This window comes from Ruditapes philippinarum, unplaced genomic scaffold (assembly GCF_026571515.1).
Source record: "Ruditapes philippinarum isolate M1 unplaced genomic scaffold, ASM2657151v2 ctg4108_1_1_1_1, whole genome shotgun sequence".
Taxonomy (NCBI): domain Eukaryota; kingdom Metazoa; phylum Mollusca; class Bivalvia; order Venerida; family Veneridae; genus Ruditapes; species Ruditapes philippinarum.
Genome location: NW_026857366.1, coordinates 42,763 through 63,094, shown reverse-complemented (window position 1 = coordinate 63,094; position 20,332 = coordinate 42,763). Strand labels below are relative to the sequence as shown.

General features: G+C 32.2%; 2 protein-coding genes across 4 annotated transcripts in view; both read left to right on the top strand.

Annotated features, from left to right (window-relative positions):
* LOC132749515 (heavy metal-binding protein HIP-like) overlaps positions 1-20,332 on the top strand; it is a 124,630-nt gene that overhangs the window by 61,730 nt on the left and 42,568 nt on the right. The gene's annotated exons all lie outside the window — the stretch shown is intronic.
* Positions 11,545-20,332, top strand: part of LOC132749514 (uncharacterized) — a 42,911-nt gene continuing 34,123 nt past the window's right edge. For 2 of the 3 annotated variants that reach the window (XM_060739310.1, XM_060739307.1), the window contains exons 1-4: positions 11,545-12,125; positions 13,375-13,504; positions 16,958-17,063; positions 19,195-19,385. The gene's annotated coding sequence lies outside the window, so the exon portion shown is untranslated. Of the gene's footprint in view, positions 12,126-12,153; positions 13,505-16,957; positions 17,064-19,194; positions 19,386-20,332 lie in introns of those variants that run through there. The other variant, XM_060739308.1, reaches the window with a different exon arrangement.

Sequence of the window (20,332 nt, the reverse complement as noted above, 5' to 3'; positions counted from 1 at the left end):
GTCTACAAATATTTAATGTTTATTAAAATGTTTGAACATTTAAATGGTCACAGTGTCCAAAATACAGTTCAACGTTTTCAATTTTAACGGAAAATAACGTGACCAAGTTACTTACTTTCAACTCGATATGACTTCATTTATTATCTCACAATCATATTTAAAGGCATCCCTTTGATTGTATATAATAATTCTTTTTTGATGGAGAATTGGTAATATTTTAATTGGATTGCATTTGGTATAAGAGTAATTTATACACACGAGGAATCATTACCATTTCCCTAGTAACGGCAACAAGTTATCTAACTCTATAATTTGTAACTTCTCGGCGTTATTTTCCGCTGTCAAAGATCTTATTGTAAAAACGAAAAAGACAAATGTTCATTTAAAGTGTTAATTAGATATTTACGTTACTTGTTATTCACATCTACATATATTTAATGTTTATTAAAAGTTTGAACATTGAAAATTATCCACAGTGTCCAAAAAATAACCCCCTCTCTCTGTTCAACGTTTATAATTTTTTTTCACGACAAGTAACCGTGACCAAGTTACTTTATTGCAATACTCGACTTGTCATCATTTTATTATCTCACCAACATATTTAAAGGTATCCTTTCGATGTAATATCATTTTTATGGACAATTGATAAGTATTTTTCTTTCACTGCATTTGTTACAATAAGTGTAATTTATGTAAATGAGTGAATCAATTCCATTTCATTAAATAACGGCAACAAGTTATCTTAACACTCGAATTGGTATCCTCTCAGCGTTATTTTCTTCCGAAAAAGATTATTTTGGTAAACATTTTTAAGACAAATGTTTATTTTGAAGTGTAAAACTCAAATGTTATATTCTGTATGCAATTAATCAGAAGTTTATAAATGTTGATTATATTTTACATTTAAAACTTTCACACTTGAAATGCTAGTTTTCATAAAAGCGCAAAAACACACTGAGCGAAGGAATTGCAAAGGTTTTCAATGATAATTCCGGCAGCACTGTTAACATTGGCACACGAAGTCTATAACGCCTATACAGTATATTTCACGATAAAAGGGACTATTGTTCTTTTTCAGAAATAGTTATATTCATTCATACTATGTCGTATGTACCAAATTGTTCAGGTTTAGAATTATTATAAAGAATCACCTCGTTACCGAGCAGCATCGTCAGCTTTGAGAACGGATCCACCGTGAATTATAATACATAACATACATCAACATAGTAATATTACGATTTATTAGCCTTCTCGCTCCGCATAAGTGGAAAGTGCTAGACTGGACAGCCTGGTGCCATTATAGTATGACGTGGTTGTCTACGATGTTTATCCTTGCGTGGTATTACAGAGTTATGTATTCTGTCTCTGTTTCTATGTTTGTTGTAACATATGCAAAATATTTATACCTAAGACAAAACATGCAGAATAATAACAGCCAAAATCATTTCATTTACAGCGATATCAATCTGGTCGATTCATATTTTATTTATTTATTTCTGTCTCTTCCATTCAGCAAGTATATCAAAGATCTGTATACAAATAGATGCCTTGTATTACTATCACAGTGCATAGATATTGCCATTCTCGTCTTAGATTAGAGACTGATCAGTTCATTAAATTAAATTCGCCCTAATACATGGCTGAGTTTTTCTAGACATTGACTCTTAAGCAATACAACTGTACTTGAAAATCAATTGCGGATAATTATCTGTAATAAAATCGCATACTAGAACATTTACAGATCCAATTATGTGTTGTGTCACAACATCGCCACAAAATAATGATATGAAAGTGGTGAACTTATATCATAGAACAGCAATGATTTGATTAGTCATACGCATAATACATGATGCATTCTTAAGATATTTTACATTATCTATTGTCACTATGTTGTGTTCTGGACTTTCTAAATAAATATGAACTTCATTAAATTTTCTAATTTTGACCTATTTTATAACATGTCATTCAAATTATATATCATAAAAACATTCAATTATAAGTGTCGAATTATTTCCTCTTTATCTATCAATAATATCGAATTTATATTTGTGCATTGCAATGCATGTTATTCCATATGTTTTTACCTAATCATGTTTTGTTAAAACTGCAAAACAATGTTTACCGTGTTCGTCCAAGATGTGCAATGAGCATTAGATAATAGTATTATGGTAATGTGTGTCATTTCGATATATATATGGCCGCTTAGGGAAATCACTCCCCAGTTGCACATCATACGCAGGATCACGGTTAAAGCTAGGCTCAGATGGAAGCTTACACAAATGTATCTAATAGTTTCATAATGAAGGTCGAAAGTGAATGTAAGGCCGGACCTAAACATCCGCAAACGCTTAGCTGAAGTTGATCATATAATAGATGTTTTATCGGATTATCATTTTAAACTACACTTACTGTATATTCTTCCTCTTTCAGGAATATCAAAAACTCCCTTATGTTTAGATAATTTAACAACAATCTAACAAGTGCACCCTCTTATGTCTAAGACTCTTTTCGCTATTGAATACCAAATACTATCTATGATCCCACATTACAGTAAATAATTAATCATTACATATTAAGGCTAGATTTCTTTTATGCGATGCAAGACCACTATAGTCCTACTTGATTGGCAGTCTGCCATAACCAAACCCTCAATTTCTATGTTATAAAGTGTTTTCTATTATTACCTATTCGATTGGCGGCTCACCAGACCAATTACCTGAGCAAAACGGGGTTTGGATGAAAATTGTTGGATGATTGGCACAAGTTAATAATCAACGTATCAACATTTATTGCTGTGAATTTCCATGTTTCTTTTTTGTTTATTTATTTTGGGAGAAGCGCCGTGAACGTTTTTCAACAGTATTTCAGTCATGTAACGACGGGCAGTTAACCTAACCAAGTTGTTTCTGGATTGGACATCCGCTCTCGTCCCATATTTTTAGGCTTAGAAAATATTTTTTTTTTTAGTTATCCCTTGTTTCAGAGTAAAACTAACAATTCTACAACAAAAGTATTTTGCCGACGAAAGAAAAGCGGAAATTTTAGAAACTGACATATTTGTCATTTGTTGCAAAGCGTCCTTGACCTAAAATCATGCATCTTATTTTACTATTTTTTTCCGGATTATAGATAATAGCTTAAACATATTACCAACTTTTAAAATATTACACGGCGGACGAAAATCATAAATATGGAATCCGCCGTAATCCACTTATAAAATCTTATCATAACATATATATTGCTATAAATAATTCTTTTATTTATTGATATGTCAATATATATCTTCTCTTTTGTTATTTTCACGAGAAAAGTACAAAAGAGAAATAGAAATATCAAAAATAGTAGCGTAGTGGTAAGGGAAAATGTATGTAAAATTATATTTAAACGAGCCAGAAAACATTTAATGGTACACTGCTAGATTCCACACAAACGAATTATTATTTCTTAAAAACGAATTAATATTTCGTAAAAACGAATAAATATTTCGTAGAAACGAATTAATATTTCGTAGTTACGAATTAATATTTGGTAAAAGCAAATTATTATTTCGTAAAAACGAATAATTATTTCGTAATAAAGAATTATTATTTTGTTAAAACGAGTAGATATTTCGTAATAACGAATAAATATTTCGTTAAAAAGAATTAAGTGCCGAGAAAAAAGTGTCGAGGGGCTCCGTAGATAAGGAACATGCCTATACAATCATATCAATAAAAGCGGAATTAGCCTGGGTTCTAGTCTGTCGATTTCTTATGTGCTTCTGTTCGGCAAATCGACATATTGATACTATAAAAAACAGAGATGTTGTGTTATCTAGCTATGACGATCGAGCATGAAATAGCGCGTAAGTTATGAATAAGCAAAAAATATCAAGCCTGAGATCCCATCGCTAAAGCGGATATTGCCCTTGTTTCGCTAACAAAAGCCCCTCTGTCTGGAATGCGAAAAAAATATATAAAAAAAAAGAATTTCAACCTACGCATGATTGTGATCAGCGTACTAGCAAGTCAACGACATATTGGTGAGCTAATGATATTTAATTATCTAATAATACCTAATCGACATTACTGCATGCCTTTATGTCCATTTTTAAGTGAGTAACAGAGCATCGATCCAGTTTTTCTCCATTAGCTCGAAACTTGTTGCCGATTATGTTATCGTCCGCAAACGCCGCTAAAGTCGCATCTTCGCTAAATGTCGCTCACCATTCGCAAAATCTATTCGACCATTTCCGCTAAATGTGCGCACCATTTCCGCTAATGTCCAAACCGCCGCTCAATGTCGCAAAACATTTCCGTAAATGTGCAATGTTAACCAATCTCCTACGCAGTGACTCCCTTATCAGGTACAGAATCTCAAACATCACATAATTTAATCATATCAAATTTGATATTTATTTTTTTAGCTTTTTAATTTATTTCATCTATTTGTACTATTTATAATTTTTTTTTAATAATCATAACGACGATAGGTACAAAAAAGTTAAAAATAAACAAAAGAAAAAATGCGTTAGATTTTCTATGTCAACGGTCGATATACATTGAATTCGACTTACGCTCATGTGACTTCATCATCATGTACGTTCTGAAGCCGTATTACAATTCTTGCCAAGGAGGTAATCAGTGTGAGGAGTTTGAATGTTAACGTTAAATGTCGAAAGAATTTCCCTTACCGTTAAATGTCGCAACACTACCGTTAAATGTCGCAAGATGTAATTTTATGTTGAACTGAAGTTTTATTGTTGAATCATATTTATTAAATCTGCCTACTCAAGATGAATTTTGTATGTTTGAAAGCGAGTGATATTATTATATATGGAACTGCGCTACAATTTAGGCGACGATAATACTCATCTTGTAAATACATGTATATTGTTTTGCGTTCGATTTCTAGCTGATCTTATGCAACTACATATGATTACATTATGTACAATGTCTCACTATTTGTATGAAAAACTGTCCATTGTTCGGTAAAATTGTCTTACAAATCATGCTGTAATGAATTGCAGAAGAAAAGTCTAAACGCATGCTGCCTGATAGGCAGTTCTGATGGCCTAGTGACCTGAGAGGCAAATTGTCCCGCAGTCGAAAGAGGAAGCCTAAATTGCTGACGACCTGGGCCTTAGTAGTTTGCCTAACGCCCTAGAAGCCGAACAATTTAAAATACCGTAAATTCACCACTGAAAGCCCATGAAAGTACTATATACAAAAGCAATGATTATGAAACAACCGTCCGATTTACCATACTAGACCCGCTGCACTTTTGCAGTCCGAACCCCCTTACCAAATGCCTGCTCCGTCTAGGAGATCTGGCACCTATAAAACTCGGTGTCGTGTCCAAAAAAATTCGAACACGATCAACAAGTTTAATAAAACGGCAAGTTCGCATTTATTCGTAACCACATGTTTCTCATTACTCTTCACATAACTAATCAACAATTATAACTTACTGATCCTGGCTTATAGTTACATATTATTGCTGTAAAACTTTACAAGTAATTGCCCTTTTCAGCAGTTTGAAAATGAATATCGTTAACCTAAACGCAAGTTGGATTATTGAGTACTTTCTATTACTTATGGCTTTATAATTTCCACACTTACTAATTTAGAGAATTCTCAAAGCACATATGCCAAGTTATAAATAACTATTCCATCCATCTTTCCCAAATTATATTCCTATTTTCACTTAAAATAGGAACCATGTATGCGTTACCTATTCCTTGTAATTTGGGTTTTATCTTAATTTCAATTAATTTAATGATCATCTTACATATTTGGTAGCCTATTTTTATGGAGTTAGTCTCTAAGTCAAGTCACTGGGTGTGAATGGTTTTATATCAACATTTTTGCTTCATTAAACCTTAATGTTCACGTTACATTTCCATGCTTCAACTACAAACATGCCAAGGCTATCGAATTATCAGGGCTTCCATTGGTATAAATGATAATAATTAAATATCACTTATCTAATACCAATAGTTATTTCTTTGTACGCTTTCCAACCATCCTGTACTTGTATACTTACTCAGACTTCGTTTGACAAGTAGGCATGTTGTTTTTTGGAACAAGTCAGCATCGTATTTTGACAAGATATGATGTATTAATTACAACATGATTAAGCATGTTAACCGGACAAAATAGTATCCATTTCACAAGATATGAAAAAAAAACACTCATCACATGAGACATCACGGCGTTCCCATAATTAAAATTCTTAACAAGACTACCTCCTACTCTTGTGCGCTATGTTTTAATATTTATCTGATTTGCAACTTCACTATGATAATCGAAATGCGCAATAGATCATGAAACAAAAAAAGTTCAAATCCCAATTCGTTACAAAAAAACCAAACTTACGACATATATCTAACAATCATTCGTCTTACACGGTTTAAATTATGTCTTGTGTTTTTCGAAAAAATAAAAGAGTTAATTTCGTTGACATATTTACAACAATGTGAATAGAATAGTTAAGCGTTAGTTTCATTCAATTTAGGCAATTGAGTACAATATTTACTATTTCCTCCAACATTGTTGTCTCTAATTTCTTTAAAAGTATTCACATTCAATGCAAATAATGAAATGCTCACCAATTATATTTTATATACTAATGAGTACACGTTCTTCTCCCTATCGATTTTCTTTCAATGCCAAGATGCGCTCTTTCTGTAGAGATGGTTGAATTGTCAGTTCCATAAAATTTTCAAAATATTTCATCAGCTCAACAGGTAGTCGTCTAAATATTATCTTCAACTTGCATTCCTTTTCTAAACATCCATTCAGAGATGTATCCACTGTGTTGATACAATTTCATTTTACATAAACAAATCATTATATTGAGTCTTTAACAAATTTTTCGAATTATCAAATTACCTACATTCTGATTATAAAATACTCAGAAATTCCCAAACTCTGTGTAAGATACGTTGCGTGTGCAGCACATATTGGTCTAATCCGTGCAATTCGTCATTATTAACACCATTACTGCGATCACTGTTATTAGACAGCATTTAAGCCGCTGTTCGAGATTGCGGCCAATGTGACATTTACCCTTTGTGCCACCCTAAGATAATGTAGATTACCTTTATTTCCTCCACATTGAGAAAGCCTAACAAATTTCTACATCAATGATGTGTTCTCACCTCCAATCACAGCACATCAAGCATCGGCTACCGTCTAGTCTCGGTTTCATGCGATCGAATCAGGAGTGTCGTTACGGTCTACCTCTGGTCGGCATGTCTACGGGCTTCCTACCGAATTTTTTTGAATTAGTCCAAAAAAGTTCGAGTAGCGATCGAGTAGATAATGATCGATTAAAGATCTAGTTACCTCGAGAATAAATCAAGTCTAACGGTCTAGTTGGCGGTTCAACATCGGTATACATCTCTTACCCGATCATGTACACGGATCATCTCGACTTCCTACTCGAGCTATCCATTTGTCGGTAGAAATCTGGTAGACATGATCGAGCACAGATGTCCATTAGTCTATTGAGACACATCAGATTATTATTTTAAAACATTCATTTTGACAAAACGACAGCTATATTAAGAGCTATTTAAAATGCAGGAAATAAATCTGCCAACATTGATATTCAAATAAATAATAATTCAGCGAATACACAAATAAGAGTGACATTACTTCTAAACCATGTAGTTTTATAAATGACCTGAAAAATAATAGTAAAATGTATGTTAAGTAACACCATTACATGTAACGAAAAGTATTAAAGTATTTACAAAGCTACATATGAATGAAGCATTATTTCATTTATGAATCAATATTAATATTTCCATACAACAAATTATAGTATTAACATACATTGAAAAAACAATACCTAAGATATAACATTAAACAATAAGTTAACATAGCACTGTAAAACATAATCTAAAATACTTTTAACATAACCCCCAAATTAGTTTAGCATTCATTGAGTCTCATATATAAATAGTGTATTATTTCTCATAGCCTTTTTTATAAATGGCCTCTTAGGACTATCGATCAGAATGTGAAAACCAGAGACAAGCTGCAAAACTGCTCTATCCACTCAATTTTATTTATCTGTCAGAATGCTTGAAATCCCATTATATGTATGATACTTCGTTGAAAGCATAGTATTTCTGCAGCAGCATGTTTACGTTATAGCTTTACATTTGTGCGAATTTTTCGTATTAGTCAAAGTACATATAAACACTTTCATCGCAAAGAGACATCCTACAGCCACAAGCTCTCTAATTCGACATTGCAGAGTCTGAATACACAAAGTACTAGCTACATAGTATGATCACAACTTCGCTACGTTAAGTACATCTCACTCTATATCAAATTAGACGTCCGACAAAATCGCGAAACGTCTTTGCTCCAGAAGCCTGCTCCTTCTTAGTCAGAGGTCCAATAATGTCACATTCAGTCTTATTTTATACAAGGCATTTCAATATATTTTCACCCTTTAGATGAGGTGCTTACATATCAGATAATACAAATTCGCCTGTAGATGATGGCACAAATAAAATCATATATTCATTTATATAATTCTTAGGGACTAAAGTTATAGTAGCTTTTAAAAACACCACAGTGTTATCTAACCGCAAGACTGAACAAAAATAATTTATCACACCAATTTCAATGTGTGTTATTTTCTCTCATCTAACCACATCCGCACTATTATTTTATCCCAACAATCGTAAAAATCATTGTAAATAGACGCCACTATAGATCCATCCAATCTTCACTTAGTCTCAGTTGTTTTGCACCTGCCTACTAGATTATCAATCATTAATTATGTGACATCGATCCTTCTCGCTCTCTCCACTAATACAAAATTACAAACTTGTCTCTGAGATCTTAATTATCAGACTTTTTTTAATGGAATATTCTTCCGTTTCATACTTCAATCCCATTCCGCGCCTAAGTTGCTATTTAACAAATAATCTCACTAACGAGAGATGTTGACTCCTAAGAAAACAACTCATATCTTAAAATTATACAACCCCAATCTATCGCGCTACAAAATTAATCTTGTCATCATACTCTCCAATCCTCGATACAGACAAATCGTGCAACCATCTGTTCGTTCCTGAAATACTTCACTTATAGTAAAGCTACCTGCCATCACTCGTTCATAACTGCGCCCATCTACTAACCCTGTACCTTCTGAAAGTAGTCTGAACAACTTCTATTATTTACACAGATCTACTTAGAATCGTTTAAAAAACTATCAAATTCAATCTTCGATACTCTCTCTAACACCTTCTCCCTACCCGCTCTCTCCTCCTCTTTCTCATAATTCTATTCATCCACAGATCAACTGAATCCATACCATCATCCTATCAAACATTATCGTAAACAATTACAACACACAACCCTTCCCACCTCAAACTTCTTATCTCCTTCCAAACATTCGACCTTTACTATACACTTTCCTTCTACTCACCACTCCCTACCTCAACCCCTACTCAATGATCTGACTACATCAATAAATATATCTCTATACAAAACTGCTTGGAATTGCTGTATTCATTTAACGCCTTATAATGGTTGATGTCTACTTGAATGACCATCATCCATCTAATTTCTAAATAACCCTACTCTCCACTTCTTAAGACTAGCGCTCATAAATTAAATAGTTATCTGCGACATCAAACTAATCATACTGCGTCTGATGTTAGAACAAACTCTATCTCACTTCCCTATACACTCCCCACCAATACCATCTTTCAATTATCAGTTTAATTTCATCAACCTGGTCTTCAACTGATTATCCCGTTCATCTCTGAAACCATACCATATCTCCTCCCTCCACACCACAACATCTCTACATTTATTTAATACTACACGCTCATGTACACTTCGCCCATCTCACTCAACTAGTATCAATCCTCGAGCATTAATCTGCACCTTAGTCATCATGTCAAATTGTGCATATCACGTTTTTGACAGTCTACTACGCTTAACAGAACTACAATGATTAATTTTAGTATTTAAAAATATTACAGCAATATCATTAAATGCCCAATACATCCTCATCATAACTAATAACTCTCGAGCCAAATATACTACCTAACAAACACTAAATGGAAACAAAACCAAATAATATTACTCTACCATGGCTCTATACATACCACATGGAACATAAATTCTCAACCAACGCTCTTAACATTTCAAAAATTATATAATGAATTGCAGCAATATCGCTTTTACCTCTTTCAATCCACTTACTATCAATCCTTCCTTGGCAAATATCCGCCTTCTTTAACAAAACCCTCTTTTGGTCGCTCGAAATCTACTTTATTTTTAGCACCCGAACCCACTACTAGAATAAAGATAATTCTTTTATCATCAAAATGATTGTTGCCGAAATGCAACCCATGAAAAACCAAATTCGTAATGGACCAACAAGTAACAAAGCCCTCTTTTGCACCTCTGAAATCCTGATGAGTCCAAACCATCCTGTTACAACCGACTCATATGCCCTGGAATGGATGATATTTATTTATAATATTCACTGTGCCCTACTTATTTATCATTTGTTGCCATCACAATTTGCGATCCTGCCTACACATACTCTCTGTCTCCACTACATCCTAAACATTACCACTCTACATTCCTGTAACTTAATATAATCCTATGATAATCACATCTCAACCTACTACGCTCCGCCACCTGTCCCAGTGAACCGCACATACCCGCCCACTTATACGTCAACCTCCTACCTACTGATCAACTCAACCTGATTACCACACCCAGCTAATCTGGAAAATAATGTATTCTCGATCCTCTACATAGCCATCTGTCCTGCTGCCTAATATATCTGTTAATCATATGTATCTTACATAAACTTCCATCATCCTCACACATTCTGATAATATCATTCACTTATATCCAGCACCAATTAACTCAAATAAAGTTACTCAATACTAACCCTCAACTATCTATAACCACTATCCCATATAAATATATCTATTTACACATCAATTTAATTGCAATTGATCCATCACCATATATAGACTCTCATATCAGAACATAATCTTTTGCTCTATCTATTGATATGTTCATCACACACCCACACATATGCCTTCGCGCAACAGACCTCCGATTTTTTTAATACACTCATTTCACTCATAACGCTCTCTAACTCTATCCTGCCTCTCTCTCGTACAAATTTTTATGATGTTCGTTACTGTGGAATTATAAAACACAGGAAATAAATCATAATATATTCTAATAATGTCTGACTCCAATACGATTATTGCATTGAAGAAATACTCTATTGCTAACATTCTACAGAAAATACATATTAAGCGCTAACGCACCGATCGATGGGCCCGTATTCTGAGTATTAACGATAATTACACGTTACGATAATAATTTCTGGCCGACTCATTATTCATACCATAGAAAAATCAACTTATAGCTACCTCAACACTAAATCCTCAGCTTTATACATACACTTATATATTCACTCATCTCCTTTGTAGAGTATGATCACAACATAGAGGCAATAATTCGTTATACAATAATTCGTTATAATATATAAAATGGCGCCAACATGGAAAGTTATAATTTAGAGAAATCAGCAAAAAGTTTATGATCGGATTCGTATAACCTGGGATCTTCTGTCCCAGGTATAACACATTGAAGGTATACTGCACATTTATGTGTGTGCAAATTTATTTTATTTTTCTTTATTTTTATCGTTTTTAAATCTCCGGGTCCAAACCCAGTTGTAAAACTGTTTTAACCATAGGTGTTTGGTGCGTTGATTGGTCACTACCCCCGGGCCCTCCTCACCCACTCTACAACCCTCCTACCGCTAAAAACCATGTTAACTGCAGTATTTTTTCATTTGAAACATGTTTTCATATTTGGTATATGCTTTTATTTCAATTACCTCCATTTCCCACAAAAAATGATATATCTATTATTCATTTATAATTAAAAAAAATATGAATGATCGCTAAATTGTTTTAATAATAAAAACAAACCATTCTAGTTGGAGAAAAGTCCAACCATCCAACCATCCATCCATATTTCTGTTACTTACTATACCAGTATAGATGGTTCTTATATTAGACCTGACTTTGTTAAATGACAGCGGCCGCCATTTTCAAAAGTGGTGTATTTCACGTAAGAAAGATAATTGTGTTTGTTTCAGGGGGATATCATTTGGGTTTGATAGTCATACACCTTTTAAAAGAAAGAAATCTTATTTGAGGATTGTAACAGACAATAAATTAGTGTCGACAGATGTAAAAACATTCCAAAAGTGACTAGTAAAATGGAAAACATGGAATTGGCACAAAATACCCAAATATACCCAAATACACCCAAATATACCCAAATATAGCAATTTTTATTTTTGTTTGTAAAGAATATAGATTATAATGAGAAATAAATATTTATAAAATAATATGACCGAGCCTGCTATAACTTTCATACATTCCGTTGAAATGGGCAGTTAGTAATTGTGCCTCATATTTCCGTGGTACTTAACTGTTTAACACAGACAACAAAAGTTAAGAGGATAAAATTCTGGAAAACAAAGTGAATATTGTAGGATAGACATGTCAATTGCATCATAGTTTATTCTATTTAATGTTTGCATGTAAGCAATTATGTATACAACATTGTAATTAACACACATCTGCAGCCTAGTGAGTAAATTTGTGTTCTCGTATTTCCAAGGCAATAACATTTTAACAGTTTCAAAAGCAAAACCAATAGTAAACTTTATTTATTAGTACACCTATACCTAGGCTCATCTGAAAGGGGCGATTTTCTCTTTGGCATTTATCAAATACCTCAATGGTTCTTTAAGAAAGAAGATTTTTTTAAAAGGTATTAAATCTAAAAGAAAAATGGTGAAATATTAAATAACTTTGCTCTTAATCTGAATAAAATATTTTTTTTTAGTTCTATATGTTCTATTTCGATAAAAATACAATAAAATAGTAAAAGTAAAACTACTGGCAGGTTCATTAAGTCTAGGAGGCACTTTAAACTGTTTAAGCCATATACCTTGGAAATATGGGTACCTCGGAAATATGAGGCACCAGTATAGTCTACAATTGTGAGGGAACTCTTATACACAGTTGTTTACATTGTCAGAGAATTAAAGGATTATTTCGGCGTCAAATAGATATTTCTACAACAATCCTAAGATGATTGGCTTGTTTAAATTAAAGGTGTGACAAATGTTTTAGATAGGCATTCTTTAATCAATTATCGTAAATCAATTTTCGTGATGAACATGTTTTTGCAATACCCATTTTTTTAAAATATTTGACTTATATATACATATTAATTGACATATATGTTTACGATTGATTCAATATTTATTTCAACATATAATTACTTTCTTATTCTTTGCTCGTAGGATACATAAATATGCCCAAAAGTCATCAAGAGCAGTTTTGCAAGTGGAAGGAATGTAGTTTTCAGACTGTAAAAATGAAACAAAAAAAATTAGAGACGATATTTGGTAATTGGAATTTGAAGTAATAGAAGTAAGTTTTCTTCTTTTTATTACTTTTGACATTTAAGTTATTTATCAATATCAGCTTTGCTTTTCTTTAATCAGCCTGACATTGTCAGAATTGTCAGCAAAAATAAAATTGAGGTACGGTACCACATGGGGAATATCTTAAAAAGTAGATTCGTCATTGAAAAGTGTGAAATTAATTATATTAAACAGGGTTTGCACCAGACTTGAAAATTCCTTGAATTTGATTCCTTTCTTGAAATGTACTTGAATTTAATGTTTGCTTGACAAACACCCAAAAAGGAACTTGAATTTAGCGTTTTGTCCTTGAATTCTGCAAATCTGTACTTGAAAATACAAAAACATTGTAAAATGTATAAATAAAATATTTTTTGAATATGTTATTGACAATATTTAACTTTTTTCCGTACAATCGCAATTGAGGCCTCCACACCCCGAGATAAATTTATTGACCGGATACCGGTATCCGACTATTAAACTTTAAGTGACGTCACTAACTATGGCAGCGCCTGTATGGAATCCATATTATTTGTGGTCATGCTTTAAAATGGGTAAAACGGGTAAGAAATACTCTTTTCAGCAATGTTGGCTTACAAAGCACAATTGGATAAAATCGACAAGGGACTCACATAAAGGTTTGTGCCTTTTTGTATGAAAGAAATCTATTTAACATTGATGGGGGAAAGTGCATTGACCTCGCACGCCAAAAGTTAAAAACATCTCAAAATCAGTCTTTCTTCAAGAAATGTTTAACAATTAACAGTAACATATACGTGGGTTGTCCCAATATTATGTGACAAGATTGTTTAAAAGCTAGATAAAACAGGTACAAATTTGATATTTTAATATGTTATAAACCCGTATAATTTAAACATTTTCACCAATTTTCAAAGAAAAATATCAACAAACAACAAAAATATGCCATAAACATCATTGCAACTAACTGAATCGCAGCGCACGTCCAACGTCAAAAACGGCGTAAAATCTATATAAGGTGCCTCTCTCAAATACTCTTAATGGCTTTCAACACTATAATGGTACCCATAAATCATCAATTTCTGACTTAAATCATGTGGTTGTTAATGTCTGTTGAATGTTTGGATGGCATACATTAATTTTTTCTATACGCAAATTACAGGTCTCGTTACACCTGTTTTTAGCTTAGGAAATAGGCGACGAAGATCGGTCTTACTATCTGTTTTTTCCTTATTTTCGCTTTTTGTAGCGCAAAACTCTGGTTCTATTCATGCCTTTTCACGTAACAGTACACAAGTGCTCAGGATATGTTGCTAAACTGTTCTATTTGGTATATTTGTTGAAATCTCATAATAGTCATGAAACCTGAGTGACATGTTCACTGCGCTGCAAATTCTTCGAACGTCGCCATTTTAACTTTCCTATTTTCTTTGAGAAATGTTCATTTATCCGTAACTTGTTCTTTTCTTAAGTTATTAAGCTAAAATTTTCTGAGTTGATGTAAACATAGCAGCAGAGGAAGTCAACGTGACATTGTGCAGAAACATCATCAGATATTTGAAATATACGTAATTAATTTCAGCCTATTCATAACAAAATGTAAATTATTTGACGTGCGCCGGCAACTCAAACCAATGTCGTTAATACTGAAAATTTATAAGTAACTAGAGTAATTTTTTTGTTAATGATTTGTTGTAATGTTAAATAATAGACTTAACGGTTATATGTGTGAATTATTTTCTATAGGCGTTAAAAATGAACCGGCTATAAAATTTGTCACAGACTTTTGGGACAACCCTCGTATGTAGTGTCATAAAGATCCCATAATGCATAATGAAAATTCGTGTCCCGACTGTAACTTTGTCATGCATGGAAGGATTTTAAAAAAGCGTGGTACAAATGTAAATCACATCAAGAAATTGTGTCGTGTTTAAGACCCAGATCCCAACATCAAAGGTCAAGGTCCCACTGACAGTTTGAAGGTATACAGTGTTTTTCCTCCCTGCTTTGGGAATGGTGCTGGTACCAGACTGATTGGGTAAAAATGCATCGGTTTGACTCAAATTGAGAATTTTATATAAAATGCCAAATGTTCATGGGGAATTACTTTTATCAAGGGAGACATGAGAATTATGTATATATTAGCTTTAAAACCATGTACTGTTAACTTTAATGAATTACTTTGCTACTTGAGGTTGAAAAAACTTGGTAACAATTGTACATAGATAATGTTTAGGTATGAAACACTAAAAGTACGAATTGAACAGAATTGGGTACAATATCTCTCATTTACCAGTGTAAGTTATATAAGGAAAAAAATCACTGGTATACATTCATGTCTAGGACTGTCATTGATGGAAAATTTTGTATCGATATATCGAGAGACAAATATCGACAATACATCAATATATCGACTTCTACAGTAGATATTTTGAAAAAACATTTATATATGTGTTATAAATTAGGATCATGGTGTTATGCATGCTTGTATTACACATTAGAAATACTACAAACTAGCAGAAAGTTTTTTTCTGTTATTCTTGTCACTGACATTTGAAAACGGAGTTTAAAGTTCAAGTTAACCAAAAAAAAAACTAGAAAAAAGTGACTTATCTTATCAGCCAAAATAGAGAGGTATATTAACTAACAGAAATAAAAATGTTTCTAGCTTGTATCGATATAAGAAAGTGTGTATCGATATCGTATCGGATGATGAATAGCGATGATATATCGATATTGCGACAGTCTGTGCGAAAGTCTGTCGGTCCTCGGACCTCGCCAACTAAAAATCAGGAGGGCCGAGATAAATTTCGATACAGTCAGTCCTCATGTCCGAATAAAATTTCAGCCAGTTTGAAACAATTTTTGGCCTAAAATATGCACAACTGTTTTATTTATTATGTTTCTGTATTCTTTTTCTTCATAGTATCTTATAGTTGAGTCTGATAATTCATATTTGCTGAATATTTTTGTTAATTATGGCAATAATCCCTTCCCCCACCCCTACAAAAAATACCTTTCAGAGTCCGGGCCGCAAAAAAATCATCAGGGCCGGAAATAAATCTAAGGATCCCAGTCCTTGTGGCTGGAAAAAAATTTTGACTTTCGCATTGACTGTTGCGATCATCAATAACAGCCCTATTCTGGCTATTCATGTCCCGACTGCAATTTTGTCATGCATTGAAGGATTTTAAAATAACTTGACACAAATGTCTACCACATTAAGATGATGTGACCTTGCATCAAAGACACAGCTGTTGTTATGTTTTCGCCTGAGAATAAATTTGACATGCATGGAGAAATTTTGTTTGATTTGGAATGACAATATTGAGGAGTGGCATGCTCAATACTGTTACACATAATATGTTCCTAGCTTGATTTTGCTTTAAATATTGGGCAAGAATGAGTCATATTTGTAAAAATGAGTATAGTGTAGTTTATGCTGTACAAACTTATTAATAAATGTAATTATATTTTTTAGTTGTAGATGAACCAGTCTGGGACAGATGTTTTATTGAAGGAATCCAGTTGAATGAAATATGGGTTTTTCAAAGTTCAAATATAAAAGGTCTTTAAAGTCTGAAAATGTAAGTCTCTTTTAATGTTTGAAATGTTTTGTCAAACTTTTCATTTCAAGACATTTATTACTCAACTTTTATTTTTTGGGTAGTAGTGTGGTGAATGTGGGGCAGCTGGCGGGCGGGCGGGTAAAATATTTTCCTTACAGTTTTCTCAGCAACTTCTTGTCTCAGCCTCTTGATATTTGGTATACAACATTAACATGTGGTCCCATACTGTTTGATTCGATTTCAGGTCTGTTGCTCATCCTTTTCCTGTTTACCGAATCAGTATCAATGGTAGGAAATTTTAGTAACATCACAGCCTTATGATATTTGACAGGCCTCGACATTAGCGGTGGTCTGTTGGTCCGAGATCACTTGATTTTAGCAAGGACCACCTAATTTTAAAACCGACTGGTCCGTCGGACCACTTGAATTTTCTGGTTGCTGCAAGGCTCATTTGGAAGAATGGCAATTTGGTGAAAAACATGTTATATAATTTTGTTTAAAATCATGTGTCCGATACATGTACTAAAAGTCATGTATATGATCATTAATCTCTGATTAGTTAAAGAAGTTCTTAAGTCATCAGTAACTTTCATTTTAAGTCGTTAAAGTTTTGTTTATGCAAGTTAAAAGAGTTAAGAATTTGTGATATTAATTTAGGTACAAAATTCATTCAAATGGTGCTAGTAATTATGCATCGTCTGATAACCACGGCGGAACCATTAACATTAATTTTATGTTATGTTACATGTTAATCAACCGTGAGTATCCGATGATGGTAATTATATTGGATAAACTTAAATTTCAGATACTTGAATAACGGCAGCAAACAAAAGGAACTGGAAAAAATACAACTAGTAATTCTATGCTACTTATCTTTATTTTAACTGTATAACGATAAAAGATCTATTTCTTCTAGAGTTATAATTATTTTAAAAGGTTAAAAATACCTAATGTCAAAAATGAATATCAACCAACAAGCAACAGGGAGGTAAAATTCTGTATTATAAATCTGTGAGAAATATAAGATAAACTATAGTTATATATAACATTGTTATTATTTTAATAATTTAGATATTTTCTTGTTTTCAAAGACAAGAATAAAAGACAGTAAAAATGTTTATCTATAAAAGATACTATGTTATTATCATGATTATAAGACGTACCACATATCAGCAATGAATATTTGAATAACAGTAAGAAAAAAACAGACACAAATGGCTTCACTTTTCCCTAACTTGAGTTGAGGGAGAAATCACTTGAATATTATTATAAAGATTTTCATATTAGTCATATTATAATTATTTCACAATTGAGAACTGACTGAATTTTTCTGTCATTCTTCATAGAAAGGTGGTTGACAGGATTTGGCTTTATTATGTACAAGAATATTGACTGCTTTTATAAAACAATATAATACAATTTATTCAGTGTACATCTTACAAACTTTTAAGCAATAATAATAAACAAATTTTCCAACGGAAAAAAAAACAATTTATTTTAACATTTTGACCATATTACTGACTATTTAATAAAAAAAATGAAAAACATGCCTAGAGATATTGACGTCTGGGTTGACATAACATTAATTTAAATGATTTAACTCTTATATTTAATAAAAAATTGAATATTCAAATTTGGTAGAACAGACTATAGTATTTGTTTGAATAGTTTTTTCTATTATTAAATTTTACATAGTGTCCAAATCTTAAATTAATAATTTCTTTTTTCCTATTTCTGCTATCATTCTATTTTCAATACATATAAATTGTAACTGTTAGTACACTTGGTAAACTTTTTGATGTTAATCTATCCAATAAATGACCAATTTTCACTGAGTGGCAAGTGAGTATATCGAGATATAATTCAGCATTTTGTTTTGGTAAACATCCGAAAAACATAAAATGATTTGTTTTGATTTTAAATTTGATATTGTAAATCATAATTTAAATGTTTTATAAATTTGTTAAAAATATAATGGCCAATATTTCCCTTTTCTTTTATCATTATATCAAAGTAATATTAAATTAGTCTTTATTGCTACAAATACAGGAATATAATGTATTAAGTTTAAAATATCTGGAAAAAAAGAGTCAGAAAAATAGAAATGTTTGGAAAGGTTACTGCATACATTAAGATTATATCATTTCAGGTGCCAATGTCTGAGGGGTGTAACATGACCAAATCTGCTACAGATATGCCATATTTTAAGGAGGTACATCATTTTGATTGACATCTCTAGAGGATTAAAATCACTGGATTTTGGGATCAGATGATCAGTACAGCTTGTGACAGTAATAAGAAGGAATAAAGAAAACTAATTTTCATCAAATTGATTATAAGGTAAGAGAAAAAATTCATTATCTTATTTTCTTGCTAGTGATAAGTGAATTAAGTAAAGTATTTGTTTACCAAGATTTTGTATACATTTGTATTTATCTGTAAGAAAACATATATTATACACTGTGGGCATGTATTACTTTTAGCAAAGACAATTAATGCAGAGCCAGATTTGCAGGGCATTTTGGTAACAGACTTTTTAGGTAAAACGATATCTGTTCCAAGATTCCAAAAGGAATTTTAGCACTAAGTAACTTTATTTAATTTTTTTAAATGATCTGAAAAAACTTTATTAAGTTGATTTAGTTTGAACTTGAAGGGTGTGAGATGTAATTACTCAAGTATTTTTTTATTTTTTTTTTTAATTATTTTAAAGTTTGACAAGTCTCTTTTTCTTGCATCATGCATTCTGTTAAGTAATTCAACTTTTACTGACTATTATTAAATCGTCAGTGCTGTTGGAAGGATTCTAGGAGTATAAACAATTTTACTTTAATGGGAAATATATTTTTTTTTTCAATCCAAGAAATGAGTGTTATCTACACAGGTCAACAGATATATCAGAGTAACAAATCAGCAATGTTTGTTATATTTGAATTTGTCTGATGTACAAGCACATTTGATAGTTATTCAGTCGACTCTGCAAATAACAGTTTTTTTTTACATTTTAGTCAAATCTATATAGCCTCTAAGAAAATATGCCATCTTTTATTACAACTATTGATTTAAAATGCAATGGTAATGCTGTTTTTTGTGTGTATTAAATACAACTCATTTAATAAAGGTAGTATACCCCTAATGCATTACCTATTGAAATAGGCTAAATTACTGTAAACTGCTTTGAAACTGATGGGGGGTAGGTTCAAAACCCAGAAAGAGCAACATTTTTTAGCCTTTTTTAGCTCGACTATTTGATAAGAATAAGTAGAGCTATTGCAGTCACCCGAGCG